This window comes from Pelophylax lessonae, assembly GCF_965119305.1.
Source record: "Pelophylax lessonae genome assembly, chromosome: 9".
NCBI lineage: Eukaryota > Metazoa > Chordata > Amphibia > Anura > Ranidae > Pelophylax > Pelophylax lessonae.
The window spans coordinates 203,819,122-203,837,587 of record NC_138776.1 but is presented as its reverse complement, the minus strand read 5'-3'; the positions used below and the strand labels follow the sequence as shown (position 1 = coordinate 203,837,587).

The following is an 18,466-nucleotide window of genomic DNA, read 5'->3' as shown; positions in this document are numbered from 1 at the left end:
CGAAGCGACGTCAAACGTCACTTTCACCCAACAACCTTAAAGGGACAACTTTTTTTTTAGAAAAAGTAAAAATACATTTTTAATTTATTAATTTATTTTTTATTTTTTGCTTTTAGGTGTAAATGAGAGCTTTGGGGTCTTTTTCACCCCAGACTTCACATTAAAAAGGCCTTGTCATGCTTATTTCTATTACAAGGGATGTTTACATTCCTTGTAATAGGAATAAAAGTAATCAAATTGATTCATTTTTTAAAAGAGACGGTGTAAAAATAAAAAAAATGTATATAAATAAATAAATAAAAAGATTTAAAGCGCCCCGCCCTTCCGAAGTTACGCACAGAAGCGAACGTATATGCAAGTCGCTCCCGCACATGTGAGGTATCGCCGCGATCTTTAGAAGGAGAGCAATAATTTTAGCACAAGACCTCCTCTGTCACTCTAAACAGGTAACCTGTAAAAAAATTTAAAACGTCGCCTATGGGGATTTTTAAGTACCGAAGTTTGTCTCTACGAGCGTGCGGAATTTTAAAGCATGACATGTTAGGTATCAATTTACCTTTTTAACATCATCTTTCACATTATTAAAAAAAAATGGCCTAACTTAACTGTTTTATTATTTTTTTTAATTTAAAAAAACTGTATTTTATAAAAAATATTTTATATATATAAAAAAAAAATTGTGTTTGTAAGACCACGGCGCAAATATGATGTGACATAAAATATTGCAACGATCTCCATTTTATTCTCGAGGGTCTCTGCTAAAAACAAAAAACATATAATGTTTTGGGGTAATTTTCTAGCAAAAAATACAGATTTTAACTTGAAAACAGCAAATGTCAGAAATAGGCCTGGTCTTTAAAGGAGTTGGAAAGGCAGGAAGGTTTTTTATTTTAAAGAGGAAGTAAACCCTCCTCTGACACTTTCACCTATAGGTAAGCCTATGATAAGGCTTACCTATAGGTACTGTAAATATCTCCTAAACATATACCGTTTAGGAGATATTTATCTTACATGCAGCCAGTGACATCACTGGCGCATGCGCTCTGAAGGAACGGCCGCTGGTGCCGTTTCTTCAGAGCCCCGAGCCCTGTGCCCTGACTGTCGGCTCCCGTGACGTCACCGTGCGTGACGTCACCGTGGCTCCGGCCAATCAGATGGCAGGATGCCGCGATCCCGGAAGACGGGCGACTGGAGATGTCGCCCGTCATACAGGTAAGCAGGCGGGATGGCGGGGGCTCGTTCTAAGGTAAGTCATGCATAATGAGCAAGTATGCGATGCATACTAACTCATTATGTCTTTCTCTTACAGGTTGCAAAAGAAAAATAAAAATGTTGTATGGATTTACAACCTCTTTAATGCATTCTATGCACTAAGATAAAAAGCCTTCTGTGAGTAGTAGTTTCCCCAGCACCCCCCCCCCTTACTTACCTGTGCCCCCTCTCTGACTAGTGATGTCCACAAGTCCCTCGGCCATCCAGGACTCTTCCTCCTGATAGGCTGAGATCCAGCCGCGGTACCATTGGCTCCCGTGGCTGTCAATCAAAGTCAGTGGGCCAATCAGGAGAGAGAGGGGGCAGGGCTGAACTGCAGCTCCATGTCTGAGTGGACATACGTAGCTGAAGCTCAGCTCGGGTGCCCCCATAGCAAGCTGCTTGCTGTGGGGGCACTTTATGGGAGAAAGGGGCCAGGAGCAGCAACGAGACCAGAGTAGAGGAGGATCCAGGCTGCTCTGTGCAAAACCACTGCACAGAGGAGGTAAGTATAACATGTTTGTTATTTAAAAAAAAATTGAGACTTTACAATCACTTTAAAGCGGAGTTCCGGCCTCGGGGGTCAATTTTAGCTAAAAATACCCCCGGGACAGTCAGGGCTAGTACATTCCATAATGGATAGCCTCTGAACTGTCGTACCTGAACCGGGTCGCACTTAACTGTAAGAAGAAATACTTACCTTGAAAAGTTCTTCTCCAGCACTGCCATCTCAGGTGTGGGCAGCTGAAGCTGCAGCATCCCTCTTCATGTCCTCTTCCGTGACGTTGGAGTCCCACAATGCACTGCCCTGCACCGGCCCCGCTCGTCACTTCCGGTGCAGGCGCGGCATCCCTGCACAGCTTCATGCCTTCTCTACTGACGCAAAGGTGACCTGCCTTGTTTACATAGCAGGGCATCGTTCTGCTTGTGCATCGAAGCATCAGCGGTTGACGGCGGACATCAAGTCCGCCGTACCCGCCGATTCGTTTCCTTTGTGTCCAACCCTAGCGGGAGCGGGCCGGCAGCGGCACGAGCGCGCACCCCAGACCGGGAAGTGCAGGATCACATATTAGGTACAGGCGGTCCCCAGGTTTTAAACATCGGACTTACAAATGACTCCTACTTACAAACAGAGAGAGACAACAGGAAGTGAGAGGAAATCTTCCCCCCTAGGAAGGGAAATTCACTCCTGTAAGAGTTATTATGGGTGTCTCCACTGAAGCTTTATCACCAATCCTTGTTTCCACAACAACCCAAAATTTTCAAAACCCACTTGTCACAAGGACTGAATGTGAGGCGAAATCATCTGAACAGGGACATAGACATAAAATGCAAAAATTATTTTTTTGGGCTGAAAATGAACTTAAAAAATGTACCTGTTCCGACTTACAAACAAATTCAACTTAAAGTGTAACTCCACTTTTGTTGAGAAAAAAAAACATTCCCCTCTGGTTGATCTCTGTACATTGCAGGGATTTTATCAAACTTTGTTACAGATTCTTACCTTTTGTTATTCTGAAGAAATCATAGTTCCTCTGTGCCTCTGTGTTGAGTGGATCTAATGGGAGTGGTTTCATAATTATCAATCAGCTGTGCAGCTGCAGGGCTCTAATGAAGAAATCTGCTGGGCCTGCATCCCTTTAGACGTGTTCCTATTGGGAGTATCTCACCAAAAATAACATTTTTGTTGCAGGGGATGCCAGAAATCTGACTTGTATCTTGAGCATACTTCTGGGAAAATTGGTGAGCCAATCACACAAGCAGGAAATGATGTTTCTGGGGTGTGGTCAGTACGCATTCTGAACATTCAGAACAGCTCAAGGTATATTTAGTAAATTACAACAGCTGCAGATTGAAAAGGAAAGGTCATTTTTAATAACATTCAATTATAATATATTTTGTGTCACAATTGTATACACTATATTGTTTTTTCTTTATTTGTTGATTTTTTTTTCCCCGCGAAAGTGGAGTTACCCTTTAACCACTTGCCGACCGCCTCCTGTATATTTACTGCGGCACGCAGCCGCTTACAGGCAAAGTGACGTAGTACTACATCGCTTGCCAAAGAGCCTGTAGGGGGCAAGCACGCGCCGCCGGGGGCAAGCACGCGCCGCCGGGGGCGCGCTCCTGCCCCTGCTCATTCCCTGCCTAGCCAGTGCGTGTGACCAGCGGCTCCGATGGGCACCGGCCACTCGTGATCTCCCACAGGAGAGGGAGAAAGACAGACGGCTGATGTAAGCACAGCCGTCTGTCATTCTCACTAAAGTAGGCACAGAGGCTATGCGATCCTGCTATATAGGATCACATGTCTCTGTGGTTATTTCACTAGCCACGCCCCCTAACACTTAGAATCACACCCCTAGGGACACACTTAACCCCTTGATCACCAATAAAGTTAACCCCTTCCCTGCCAGTGTCATTTTTACATTAACAGTGCATATTTATAGCACTGATTACTGTAGTAATGTCACTGGTACCCACAAAAGTGTCAAAAATGTCAGTCAGGGGTCCAATCTGTCCGCCGCAATGTCGCAGTCCCGCAAAAAAATCGCAGATCGCGCCATTACTCGTTAAAAAAAAAACAATTTAAAAAAAAATGACATAAATCTTTCCCGTAGTTAGTAAACGCAATAACTTTTCATCAAAATATGCTTATTGCGATTTTTTGCCAAAAATATGTAGCAGAAAACAAATTGGCCTAAAATGTTAAAAAATGTTGATTTTTACATTTTTTTTTTTGAGAATTTCATATAAAAAAATTTGAAAAATATTGTTATTTTTTCAAAATTGTCGCTCTTTTTTTTGTTTATAGCGCAAAAAATAAAAATCGCACAGGTAAACAAATACCACCAAAAGAAAGCTCTATTTGTGGGGGGAAAAAAAGACATCAATTTCATTTGGGTACAGTGTCGCAATTGTCCATTAAAGCGGAGTTCCAGCCTCGGGGGTCAATTTGAGCTAAAAATACCCCCGGGACAGTCAGGGCTAGTGCATTCCATAATGGATAGCCTCTGAACTGTCCCGGGTCACACTTACCTGTAAGAAGAAATACTTAACTTGAAAATTTCTTCTCCAGCACTGCCATCTCAGGTGTGGGCAGCTGAAGCCGCAGCGTCCCTCTCGTGTCCTCTTCCGTGATTTTGGAGTCCCACAATGCACTGCACCGGCCCCGCTCGTCACTTCCGGTGCAGGCGTGGCATCCCTGCACAGCTTCTGGGCATGCCCAGCAGCTGTTTAGCAGTGAATGCAGTGCCTGCACCGGAGGTGACGAGCGGGGCCGGTGCAGGCGCATTGATTCCTGGGAGCGGTGACATTAAGCTCCCAGGAATCATCGCAAACCGGAAGTGACGGCGCGGGCCGCGTCCGCAAAGGGAGGAAGTGGAAGGAAGGTGATTATATTTTCTTCTATAATAAGATAAGTGACCAAAAAAAAATCGCCAGTATCCATTTCTTTTTCAGGTTCCCCTTAGCAAGCGGATGGCCCAGAATCAATTTTATCGATTTTGAGGCCGGAACTCTGCTTTAAAGTCACACAGTGCCGAATCGCAAAATGGGGCCTGGTCTTTGAGCAGCCAAATCTTTCGGGGCTGAAGTGGTTAATAACAAACCTACAGACCCTATCTTGTTTGTAACCCGGGGACTGTCTGTACATGATCCTGCGCAGTAGAGCCGCCTTGCCGCCGTATATTTTCGGAAAGTTGTTAAAGCTGGATACACACTATACAATTTTTGTTGTTAGATTTCCTTTAGATACTGTATACCTTCAACTATGTAGTGCAAGGGCCTGCCAGATTGCATATGTAGCACCACCCCCGCAGGAGCTGCTGATTATGTTATTGGGTCTACACCCTGCCTAACAACCCTATAGAACTGGCTCGATCCCTCCTCAGGCACAACTGACCAGAATAGGACTGGACCTTCAAATGGATACACAGATTGGACTACAATACTTCAATATGCAACAGTGACTTATTACCTTCTTCAATGGTAGTCTTTCTGGGTGACACAATGGAACAGCACACAGGATTGTAATTAACCAAAGCTTAATTTACTGTATATCAAATTAAGCAAGTGAGATACAATGAAATACGGTTATTTTAAAGGGTTACTTAAATCGGCTTTAAAAAGATAAAAGAAATATCCCACACTACTCCCTCATTGATGCTAGACACAGTACAAGATAGATAGGCCTATCTGAGTCCCTTCCCCAAAGTCCTCTTCTTTCTTCTTCTTGAATCTTCGCTAGCAAGATAACTGCGCAGATATATTTGTAATCCGCATTAGGAATGAAGATCAAGAGAGAGAAAAAGAGCAGTGAGCTGTTGGTTGTCACCACAGGGTATCTGTGTAGCTGAGCAATAACTTATGTGAGAGAGATGGGCCTCTGGCGACTCCTTTACAGATATTATTGTTTGTCTATGAATCTCCTGAGAGAGTATGCTGATCTACCCCGGGGTTTATCACCTTCTGTTACACTATAGCTATCTGTGGATAACGTTACTTCTTTTGGTAGATAAAGTCAGGTTTGGGCAAGTGCCCTCTCACCAACAGGATTTTCCCTTAGAACTCTCCACGGCTGTCTTAGTCTCTGTTCTCTGTCCCCAGCCGCGCGAGGTGTTTGGGGTGGATGGCTCCGGTCTCTGCAAACAGCGATGGGACCTCTGGGAAGGGTCTCTTGCTTTGCATGGAACGTTTCAGCGTCGTCACTTCAGGCCCAGAGGCTTCGGCCTAGCATGCAGCATCAGCCCACAGCGCTGGCTTCCTGCTTGTCTCACTGTGTCTCTCCCAAGAGACTGAGCCTGGCTCCTCCCTTCCTTTATAAAGCTTCCCCCAGAAGGCTGTGCGGTGAAGCAGTGCATCCTGGTAGTCCAAGAGCACTATGGATGATGAAGTCTCTCAACTTCCTGAAAGGAAAATCACATCACAAGAAATTCCATAGTAGCTGCAGTGTGTCGTTTTGGCCACTAGATGGAGCCGAGTTCCTCTCAAATGTCAAACAATCATCTTTCAGGCATATTAAACACCGCTACACACTCCCCCCACTTAAGAAACTTTGGTCCCCAAAGAGGACAACAGCATGTACTCCAGTGCATATGTTGGCAGTACACAACAAAAACATTAACATATGCATAACAGGGAATTATCTTCCTTTTCATAAGCAGAATTCAAACTCAACAACTGCATATTACAACACAGGTTCGACATAGGAACCTCCCACCAATTGTCAGGGGAGGGAAGGTAATTCTGTTCACAGACCCCCGACACTTGGGTGGCTTGTACAGATGTGCCTGGGGGTGAGCTAGGGTTGTCCTCCACCAAATCTGCGGTGGAAGAACTAGGCTGATCAAGAGATCGTTTGGAAGTAAAGATAGCTTCTTCCGAGCATTCACCCAATTGGTCATAGGTCAGTCTTTTGGGTGGGTGAATGACTCTCCTGTCCCTCTGTTCTTTGGGAGGCACGATCTCAGAGGTACTAGGACCAGCCACTTCTGGGGATTCTTCAATGTCCTCCTCCTCATGTTCCAACACACAGGAATCTGATGTTTCAAGAGCGGTCAGTTCTTCTTCAGAGAAAGGTGCAACCTCCTCCTCAGGATCTTCATCATCAACTACTTCTTCTGGAAGCATGTGAAAAGGTATGAATTCGGGGGCTTCTGCCCGAAGGGTTCCTCTTTCAGCCAATTCGGATGAAGACAGGGAGGCAGGTGTGGGTTCTGGTAACTGAGATGACCACATCCAGTCAGGTACCTCCTCTTCATCTTCCAGATCTTCAGATGAAGAATTTCCCTCCCTCACATCTGGGAGTGTCGACTGAGATCTGGTGACTGGTCTGGATAGGCGGGAGGTCGAAGGGGTATCTGGCGAATCTACGACAGGAGGCATGCGAACTGCTTCAGAGAGAGGCAGTAGATGGTTCCTATGCCAAGTCTTCAATGGGCCCACACTTCCTTCAGGCCGAATTTGATACACAGGGAGGTTTGGTAGTTGCTTGCAGATAACATAAGGTTGGGATTTCCAGCGGTCTGCCAACTTGTGTTTTCCCGGGACACCCAAGTTCCTCAACAATACCCTGTCCCCGGGTTGCAAGTCTTGGATCCGAACTTTTAAGTCGAAATTCCTTTTATTCCTCAGTCCACGTTGATCAGATGTGGCCTGAGCTTTATCATAGGCCGATTTCAGACTCTTCCGCAGTCGGTCCACATATCCCTTGTGCGATGCTGAAGAGGTGTGATCGGGCGAGATGCCAAAGGCCAAATCCACTGGCAACCGAGCCTCTCGTCCAAACATTAGACGATAAGGGGAATATCCAGTAGCATCACTGACAGTACTGTTGTAGGCATGCACAATGGCAGCTACATGTTTGCCCCAATACTGTTTCTTCTCTGAGCTCAAAGTCCCCAACATGTCCAAAAGAGTCCTGTTAAATCTTTCCGGCTGGGCATCCCCTTGTGGATGGTAGGGAGTAGTTCTAGTCTTTTGGATGCCTAACAGATCTAACAGTCTCTTGATCAGTCTGCTTTCAAAGTCTCTTCCCTGATCTGAATGGAGGCGTTGTGGTAACCCATAGTGTACAAAGAACTTTTCTACAAGAACTTTGGCTACCGTTGAGGCCTTCTGATCCTTTGTTGGGAATGCTTGGGCGTATCTGGTAAAATGGTCTGTTATCACAAGGACATTCCCTTGGCCACTCAGATCAGGCTCTAGGCAAAGGAAATCAATGCACACCAGTTCCATGGGTCCCTGGCTTTGCAGATGGCCCATTGGGGCTGCTTGACGTGGCAGAGTCTTCCTTTGTATACATCGGACACAAGAATGACAGTATCCTTCAACTTCGGCCCTCATACAGGGCCAGTAGAACCTGTCTCTGACAAGCTGAAAAGTTCTTTCAGGTCCCAGATGGCCATGATTATCATGAAGAGCAGCCAGAACTCTCTCCCTGTATTTAGCTGGTAAGAACAGTTGCCACTTCTCCTCCAGATCTTCAGATGGGCCTCTTCGGTAGGCCACCCCTTCTCGGATCTGTAACCGGGTCCACTCTCTATGCAACAGGCGGGCCCCCTGAGGAGAATCGGTTAGAAGCAACTCAGGGCGCTGGATCTCCAAGGCTTCCAAAAGAAGTTTTCCCAGAGGGTCTTCCAGCTGCTCCTTCCTCAAGTCCCTTTTGGATAGCCGGGGTAAATCTTCCCCTTCAACCTGGGTCCCCCTGCAATAGTATTTGGGTACCCCGACAGCCGAAACCCCAATCTCTTCGGCTCTTGATCCTCCTCTGGATCGAAGTTCAGTTCCCTGATATAGGGCACGCACCCCTTCTGGAGCCAAATGGGTCCATTCTTCATCAGGTTCGTGTGGTGCATGCAACCTTCTGGATAGGGCATCTGCATCCCTGTTCCCGATTCCTGGCCGATACTTCAGGCTGAAGTTGAAGCTAGAGAGGGCAGCCAACCATCTGTGTCCTGTGGCATCCAGCTTGGCTGTAGTCAACAGATAGGTAAGGGGATTATTATCCGTCTTGACAATGAATTCAGCTCCGTACAGGTAATCTTTCAATTTGTCAACCACTGCCCACTTCAAGGCCAAGAATTCAAGTTTGTGGGTAGGATAATTCCTTTCAGCAGGTAGTAGACTCCTGCTCACGTAGGCGACAGGTCGCAAGTGACCCTCATGTTCCTGGTAGAGTACCCCACCCAGCCCATCTCGGCTGGCATCGACATGCAGTTCATATGGTTTCATGGGGTCTGCATAGGCCAACACAGGGGCAGTGGTTAGATTCTTTTTCAGCTGAATGAAAGCCCCTTCACATTCTGGGGTCCACTGATCCTGGATGGATTCCTTAGCCTTCCGGGGTCCCATGGTGGACTTCGTCGGCTTGACCAGTTCAGGAACGTCATCTTCCTCGTTCTTTAGTAGCTCATTGAGGGGTCGGGCAATCTTGGCGAACCCCTCCACAAACCTCCTGTAATAGGAGCAAAAGCCCAGGAACGACCGAAGTTCGGTCACATTTGTAGGTCTCGGCCAGGAGGAGACAGCATCCAGCTTGTCCGGGTCGGTGGCTACCCCTTCTGCAGACACGATGTGGCCCAGGTAATGGACCGAGGATTGATAGAACTGACACTTCTCAGGAGAAAGTTTCAGGCCTTCTTCGTGTAGCCTCTTCAGGACCTTTTCCAACCTCTCCTCGTGTTCTTCCAAAGTCCTGCCAAACACGATAACATCATCCAAGTATACCAGTACCTCTATCAAATTCATATCCCCAACAGTCCTTTCCATCAGCCTCTGGAAAGTAGCAGGGGCTCCTGACAACCCCTGCGGCATGCGATTGAACTCAAAGAACCCCACGGGGGTTATGAAGGCTGTCTTCTCCCGGTCTTCAGGGTGCATGGGGATCTGATAGTACCCACTCTTTAAGTCCATCACACTGAACCACTTCGCCCCTGACAGGCTCTGTAGGGCGTCTTCAATTCGAGGAGTGGTATACTGGTCTGGGATGGTTCTTCTGTTCAGTGTTCGGTAGTCGATACAAAGCCTCAAAGATCCGTTTTTCTTCCGGACTACCACTATCGGAGAAGCATATGGGCTCCTGGATTCTCGAATAACCCCAGTCTTCTTGAGTTCCGCCAGCTGCTGACGTAGATCTTCTAAGTCACCCAAGGGAACTCGCCGGACTCTTTCTCGGAAAGGTTTGTCCTCACTCAGGCGGATCTTATGAGTGGCACTCCTGGCGCAGCCCACGTCAAACTCATCCTTAGAAAATATTCCTCGCCATCGAGCAAGTTGTGCCTTGGCCCTCTTCACCCATTCCGGTGGGAGGGCAGCGCTTCCAGAGCAGAGCTCTTCTATGACAACTTCACCACTTCCCTCCTCTTTAAGATCAGATGGGACAACTGGGGTAGCCGGGTTAACTTGGCCCAACAGCAATCTGGCCGGTACCTTCACCGGTGTAGTAGAGGTGTTTCTGACACTCACTAAAACCCTTCCACGGTTTTTCTGTAACACCTTCAAAGGGATCACTTCAGGGATTACTTCTATCCCTCTCTCCTCTTCCTGTGGACCTGATTCAAAGATGATAAAAGGGCCAGGCTGTTTCCATGTGAGTTTAACTGAAGCTTTCAGACAAGCCACCTCTCCTGGCTGCAAGACCTTTTCTGTTCTGTCCAACTTCCAGAGTCTTCCAACTCCTTCTGCAGGAGTCTCTTGCTCCAATACTAGTCGTTGATAGGCCTGCCGTAGCATGGGGTGAATCCTTGGCGCTGGAGAATCCTGTCCCTGGACCAGTTGTGTCAGGAGGCGCCTTACTAGGTCAGTGTTGGTCCCTACAATGAGAGAGCTTTTGTTGGCCCCTGGCGGACGAGGACAGACCACCGCTAGGGTGTCAAAGGTTTCAGCTTCACCAGCCACTGATGGGTCAAAGGTCAACTTGATTGGCAGATACCCGTCATAGGGAAAACTTTGAGTCCCGATACCCCATATCTCCAGATCTTCCAACTTCTGCAGAGGTAGATGGGTAAGGTGTTTATCATAGAAGTCTCTATACAGAAGAGTCACTTGGGCCCCAGTGTCGAGGAGGGCTCTTGTGTAAATTCCTTCTACCTGGACGGAGACTACAGGGGAAGGCCCGACCAAGTTAGTTGGGAATTCTCTTGAAGTGGCCTTGTTGTCTGATTCAGTTCTCTGCACCCAAGCTCTTTTCTTCTTTCTTTTTTTTCTTGGATTCAGTCCCCGCTGGGCACGGTGTGCATTGATTTTCCTCCCCCCAGTAGCCTGGAGTATAGAACGAGGGGCGTTGTACCTAGATCTTACTCCCTGACTCAGTTTCCCTGAACCAGTGAGCCTCCTGGAGTCCCTTGAAACTGGCGGGCACCCGGTTGACTCCTTCACCGGGGGCCCTCTGAAGTTTTCCGCTGGCTTGCGAGGTTTTGAGACAACCTTTCCTGGGCTGGGACATACTCCTCTAACATGACCTACTCCCCCACAGTTGAAACAAGTTAACAATCTTGTAGGTCTCGGTTCCGGATCTGCTCTAAGGTTAGCAGGTTCATCTGGCTTCTCTGATATGTTCCCATTAGGTAGAGTGGATGCCTGACTAGTCAGGATAGACACCATTTCTATCAACTGGGACACCTGGGTCTTTAGGAGTTCAACTTGCGAATCACCTTCTTCTACACTTATCACTCTGACTCGAGCAGTTGAGTCAAACTGCCGACTCTTCTTTTTGTTGTCCAACATGACCTCTTCCTCTCTGACCATTCGAATCAGGTCAGGGTATTCTAGAATGCCACCGTCTTGACGAGTTCGCAACAGTATGGCAATGGGATCTAAAGGTTGAGCCCCTCTCAGCACCTGCCGTGCACGAGTCTCATCTACCTTCCGGGGGTCTATCCCTTTCTTTAACAGGATCTGGTGGATGATCTTATCCAGGCGTCTAATAAATTCGGACAACTTCTCTTCCTCTTCTTGGTAACAGTGGTCTAACTGGTAAAGAAGTTCAGCCACGTTCTCCGTCCGACCAAATACATCTTGTAGAATGTCTAGATAATCCTGTGCAGTACAGTTCTTTTTGCTTAGCTTGAGATTACGTACGGCCTCTAGTGCAGGTCCCCTTAAACTTTCTGTGATTCTCTGTTTCTTATGCTGTTCTGGTACCTCCCACTCTTCCAAAGCCTGAGTGGCGGTATCTAACCACTCTTCAAACCCATCTTCTGTTGAAGGCACAGGCTGTTTCCCAGAGAATGTCCTGAGCTTCCTATATCCAGTCATCAGATAGTTTGGGGAGTCCTTACTACATTTTGCTACGATTTCCCCGAGAACAGCACACAGTTCTGAGCTAAAGGTAGACAAAGGTGGTGACTCTGGACTTCCTTCTTGGACACCTTTTTCTTTGCTGGATCCCCCAGGAGTGGTGGATGAGGGACCTTCAGTAAGGACTTCTGGATGTATTAAAAAAAGTTCTGTTTGGTCAGTAGTCTTTACACTGGTTCCCTTAAAGTAATCGGGGACCCCCTTCCTCCACTCACACAATGCATACGTGTGTGGAACGGTGGTGTCTGTCTTTATGTCAGTCACCCAGAATTTCCTGTCTGTGGACAGTGCCCTTAAAACTGGGAGGAGTTTTTCCTCAGTCCAGACCTCTCCCTTGATTTCAACCACCAGGCCATTTTCCACTACGACATTCTCTTCCCTGCACCACTCGGCTGCAGCGGTAGGATCCATTTCTGCGTTGAGGGGGATTCTGTGGCTGAGAGGGTTGTGTTGCAGGACTGTAGAGATCCCGGACGAGCCCCCACGTGTAGCACCACCCCCGCAGGAGCTGCTGATTATGTTATTGGGTCTACACCCTGCCTAACAACCCTATAGAACTGGCTCGATCCCTCCTCAGGCACAACTGACCAGAATAGGACTGGACCTTCAAATGGATACACAGATTGGACTACAATACTTCAATATGCAACAGTGACTTATTACCTTCTTCAATGGTAGTCTTTCTGGGTGACACAATGGAACAGCACACAGGATTGTAATTAACCAAAGCTTAATTTACTGTATATCAAATTAAGCAAGTGAGATACAATGAAATACGGTTATTTTAAAGGGTTACTTAAATCGGCTTTAAAAAGATAAAAGAAATATCCCACACTACTCCCTCATTGATGCTAGACACAGTACAAGATAGATAGGCCTATCTGAGTCCCTTCCCCAAAGTCCTCTTCTTTCTTCTTCTTGAATCTTCGCTAGCAAGATAACTGCGCAGATATATTTGTAATCCGCATTAGGAATGAAGATCAAGAGAGAGAAAAAGAGCAGTGAGCTGTTGGTTGTCACCACAGGGTATCTGTGTAGCTGAGCAATAACTTATGTGAGAGAGATGGGCCTCTGGCGACTCCTTTACAGATATTATTGTTTGTCTATGAATCTCCTGAGAGAGTATGCTGATCTACCCCGGGGTTTATCACCTTCTGTTACACTATAGCTATCTGTGGATAACGTTACTTCTTTTGGTAGATAAAGTCAGGTTTGGGCAAGTGCCCTCTCACCAACAGGATTTTCCCTTAGAACTCTCCACGGCTGTCTTAGTCTCTGTTCTCTGTCCCCAGCCGCGCGAGGTGTTTGGGGTGGATGGCTCCGGTCTCTGCAAACAGCGATGGGACCTCTGGGAAGGGTCTCTTGCTTTGCATGGAACGTTTCAGCGTCGTCACTTCAGGCCCAGAGGCTTCGGCCTAGCATGCAGCATCAGCCCACAGCGCTGGCTTCCTGCTTGTCTCACTGTGTCTCTCCCAAGAGACTGAGCCTGGCTCCTCCCTTCCTTTATAAAGCTTCCCCCAGAAGGCTGTGCGGTGAAGCAGTGCATCCTGGTAGTCCAAGAGCACTATGGATGATGAAGTCTCTCAACTTCCTGAAAGGAAAATCACATCACAAGAAATTCCATAGTAGCTGCAGTGTGTCGTTTTGGCCACTAGATGGAGCCGAGTTCCTCTCAAATGTCAAACAATCATCTTTCAGGCATATTAAACACCGCTACACATACAAATTGAAAGTGTTTAGGTTTGACCTCCTATTATATGGTTTTGGTAAATATAAAGGAAAAAATCTAAAGAAAATGGTATAGTGAGTATAAGATTTTTCTGACAAAAAAAAAAGTAATACCCACAACATTTTGGTGTCTAAAATAGGACTTCTAAAACTTTAAAGAAGAAAATCATGTTCCCTTTAAGTCTGAAATGGCAGAATTTTCAGCCTGGCAGCCTAAGCAGTATATATCTTATGCTGTGACATATATAGGTCAAAAGAAAAAAAAAAGGAAAAAAAAGGAATGATCTTGGTTATCAATGAATAATGTTACAGTTGACACGAAATTTGAGGACTGGATTTGTTTTAATAATAAAGACATTTTATCTCAAATGAACTGGATACAATTATCACCAGCTTGAAGATATGTCTTTACAGCGAATAACTGGTTGTATCAGGAATGCTGCAGAGTGTTTTTTTTTTTTTTTTCGACATTCTGTACAATTACATAACATAGCCTACTGCAAACAGATGGAACCTTTTCAAGGACTTTTGCATGTCATTGTGCATATGGTGTGACTCTGCTGATGTGTCCTTAGAGACACAACAAAGCACCTGCACTGTTTGTGTTTGTTAACCCTCTCTGCAATACTTCACTGGAAATGTGGCAGTTGTCGAACCTGCTGACTTTGTATTAGCTTCTTGTATTGCTGCATTAACATTATCTGTGACCCTAGAGCTTCGGGGACGAATACTAATGGTTCTATATTTCTTGCATATGCAATTTTAAAAGGCCCCTGCGTGTTTTATACAGATCATCACAGACCTCTGTCTGATGTTTCATCCAATAAGTTGTTTAATAACTTGATTAATGAATTGCCAATACCGATATATGGTCATCGCATATCGGTATCGGCCGATATTTTCGTACATTAATTTTTTTTTTTTTTACAGGTACTCTTGTGGAGGGATCTGGTGGTCTAAAAGACTTCAAACCCCTCCTCTCCGCTTAAAAGCATTCAAAACGCCAAGTTTGGCTGTTTTGAATACTGTAATTCTTTTGAATTTGGCGCAGAGTACCCGGAAGTGATGTCATGATATCACATCCGGGTTTTTACATGGAGACCCGATCAGAGTCGAATTCGGCTTTGATCGGGTCTTCTCTTCGGCAGCCATGCAGGATGGTTGCCTGGGTCTCCTAGTGGGAGGGGAGACCCAGGCAAGCCGCAGAAGGCAGCGGGAGGGGGGGACGCCCCCTCCCGTTCCTTGTAATGACATCCGAGCGGCTTCTCAGCCGCATCAGTTGTCATTACAAGATGCCTTTGCCGGTACCGGGGTGATGCCTCTAGCTGCAGGCATCACTCCGGTACAAGCAGTTTCCCGAAATATCGGCAATATCGGTAACCTCAGGGGCCGATTCCGATATATCGGGGAAAGTGCAGATCGGCCCTCGATGTATCGGCTTTGCTGATAATCGGTCGATCTCTAAACTTGATTGCCATATTCATTTTACTGGTTGTGTTTTTTTCAAAATAAATAGCAAAAATTAGAGTTAAAGTGGAAGTAAATTATCTCAATAAACATTAAAGAGGTTGTAACCTAAAAAAAAAAAAAAAAAGTTCCTGTTCCTTTAAAGCATGTTAAACCACATAGTGCCTGTGCGGTGACATTTGTCCCATTATATGTTGTAAGATTCCTGGTTGATCCTGCCTGTTCCTGTGTTCCCCTTAGTGTGCTGACCATGATAATCATGGCTGCTGATCCATGATACCATTGTCACTTTACGTGCCTCCGCCATCCCAGTGCTCTTCCCCTCTCTCCCTCTCTCCTTGTCACTTCCTAGTGTGTTAGATGATAAAAAACCCGCCCTCCCCTCCCACCCCTATTCCTTGCGGTAGTAAAGTTAGTGATCCCAATTCCTGCCAGCTCCTCTGTAATAGAAAGATATACTACACAGTGTGTGTGTATATTTTCTGAAAACTCTGCAGCATTTTTCACATCGTCAATCTGCGTTCACGTGACTGCCCGGCTGACATTAGCAGGAAATCTCAGCCCCTCCCACTGTAGTCCTAAGGGAAGCAGAGCCGCGGTGTCATGTACCTGGTCAGAGCCCGGAGTACTGATAGGGCTCCCCTTGTGGCTAAATGTAGAACACCCCTGGAGGTGGTATAGGGGATGCAGTGCCAAATGAAGCATGGGTTGCCAGTTGTTATAGTCTGCAGAGCTGAGCACCGGATGGCAGCAGGGTGCTCTGTAGGGCTGGTGTCCTTAGCAGTTCTTAGCGTGCTTTGCAGCCGGGCAAGCAGGAAGCAGAACTGGAACAAAAGGGGTCATACACGGGTAAGCTGGTAATAACAGAGTCGGTGAGCCAAGCCGAGGTCAAACACAGTGGATCAAGCAGAAGCAAGTCAGTAGTTCAAGCCAAGGGTCAGAGCCAGGAATCGAGGTAAATCAGGTCAAAGGCAATCCGGGTTGGCAACAGGAGGCCCAAAATCAGAATACACAAGGCACAGGAAACACAGGGGCTGATAATCATCCAGCAAATAGTGGTTGCTGCTGCTGCCTTTTAAAAGGCCACTGGGCGCCAGGATCTGTCACGCATTGCGTGTGCTTTGGTGTGTAACTTCTTTACCGTTCTCATCCATGTGCGCATGCGCATTTCCGTGATTCTGATTGCTATAGACAGATATGCCAGTTCTTCTGTGGATTGTTCTCTAACAGGCGGGCACATCGGCAATGTGAAAAAAGGTATTTAGCTAGCCAATTTTAAGAAAACACACACTGTCTAATATATCTTATTATTACAGAGGGGCTGCCAAGAATTGGGATCACCGGCTTTACATTCATTTTAATTATTTTCAAACCTTATGCTACTAGTGTTAGTAAATAGATAGGAAGGTATATTATATTTACTTGTTTTAAACTGTTTTTTTTTACATTTCTTCACTTGTTTCCTGGTTTCTGGCCTAGACCAAAATTATGTCATACATCCCGGAAGTCTTCATAGACATTTTTATCTTCCATCTGGAGGGGGGGGGGGGGCTTTCTTAACTAAGCACACCTTCCTGCCTGCATGCCTGAACTAAGGGCAGATTTTTTCCAGGAAGTAACTGCTACGCAAATCATCTGCCCGTACTGAAGATGGCTGCGGCTAGAATTTTCTCAATGAAATGAAGCATGGAGACATAGATAAAGTGGTGATTTTGTTTTGAATATTAAAGATGAAATAAATCGCATTATGTGGTGCATAGATACAGTTTAGTTCTGCTTTGAGTAGACATGGACAGGCAATTTCAATAAACTGAATTAGCCGATAATTTTACCATGCTACACTGCTAGGCAAAAATAACTTTTAAAAAATAAACTAGCTTTACCCTTTTAGGCAGCCAGTGTCTATGAAATTCTGGGGTTCCTCTAGAGGTTGATATCGGGTGCTTAATGACTGGCAGATTGACCTTTCAGAATTCCAGAGCCAATGCCACTTAACAGAGCCATCTGTAAGGATGGCTTTCTTCCTGTTGACTACCAATGTTGGGGGCCTTGTTCCAACTCACCACCAATGTAAGAGATATCCATGTAAGGGTGTCATTCACCCAGTGACCACCAATGCAAAGAGGTACTCCTCTACTTACCATTAGGAAAGAGCTGCAGGTTCGATCCAAATCAAGGTTTGGCAAGCTGATGAACTAAGCTGATGTTCGCTCATTATCGTTACTGCTGTTTATTGTATCTTTAGGAAGGATTCAACATAAAAAAGTCTGTGTGCCCCCCCCACCCCCAAAAAAAAACTATACCTTTGGGATTGGTAGGGATTTTAAGGGGGAACCCCATGCTAAAGACCAAGAGTTGAGAGTATGTGGTCTGGTATAAGCAGGATGAGTAAACGCTTGTCCCCCCCCCCCCCTCCTGACCAGGCAGGCTGCATGCTAAGAAAAGGGTTTGGTAAGTATTTTGAGGGGGATCTCATACCAGGCCTTCTTTATAAATAAGGGTACAGTGCGTATTTTTAGATAAGCTGATAACATTTGCCGTTTTTTTTGGGGGGGGGGGGGTTTTGAGAAAAAGGTGTTTTAAAAACAGTACTTTATGCCATGAACTCATATGGAATTTGCTCAAGGAGCTCAGGTTCCTTTCCATATGTTCGAACAAAGTGAGCTTCTCTTGGTTGGGCTGGCTGATGTTTTAGCGCCAACCAGACGCCCTTCTCCTTTGCTTCCTTTTTCTTTGTCTCATTTTCCTTCACTCATTGCATGAAACTGTCTCCACTCTTTGAGTGATGGATGTGCTCTACAGGGACATTGGATCTTACCTTTGACTTGTTTTTCACAATTATACCAACAGCATGCCACCTGACATTGTAGATCTGGCCAGTCTTGCCATGGTATCACTTGTGTGGCATACCTTTTTGGATTGCACCTGTACCCTTGATGTCCACAATATCACCCTTCTTGTAGATGCGCATATAGGTTGACAGTGGCACTGGACCGTGCTTGCAGAAGAGTCTAGAGAACATATAATGGGTTCTTTGCCTTTTGCCCCTTGTGTTCGCCACTTTTCACTAACAATTGCCCATTACGGGCATGGATGGCTGGTCCGGTGGAAAGCATAAATATCAGTTTAGTTGTAGTAAGTTGAAACATAGTACAGATGCACCACTTCACAGGCAGGTTCAGGACATCCCTTGGATATAGTATTTAAAGGAATTTTGCATTTT

At 46.0% G+C, this 18,466-nt stretch overlaps 1 protein-coding gene and 1 pseudogene across 3 annotated transcripts in view; one reads left to right on the top strand and one right to left on the bottom strand.

Annotated features, from left to right (window-relative positions):
• The window catches only part of LOC309563838 (rap1 GTPase-GDP dissociation stimulator 1-like), a 296,711-nt gene that overhangs the window by 94,512 nt on the left and 183,733 nt on the right, over positions 1–18,466 (top strand). The gene's annotated exons all lie outside the window — the stretch shown is intronic.
• On the bottom strand, positions 17,837–18,292 carry LOC309562607 (large ribosomal subunit protein eL21-like; annotated as a pseudogene). The gene has a single exon. The product of its transcript is annotated as a large ribosomal subunit protein eL21-like (transcript).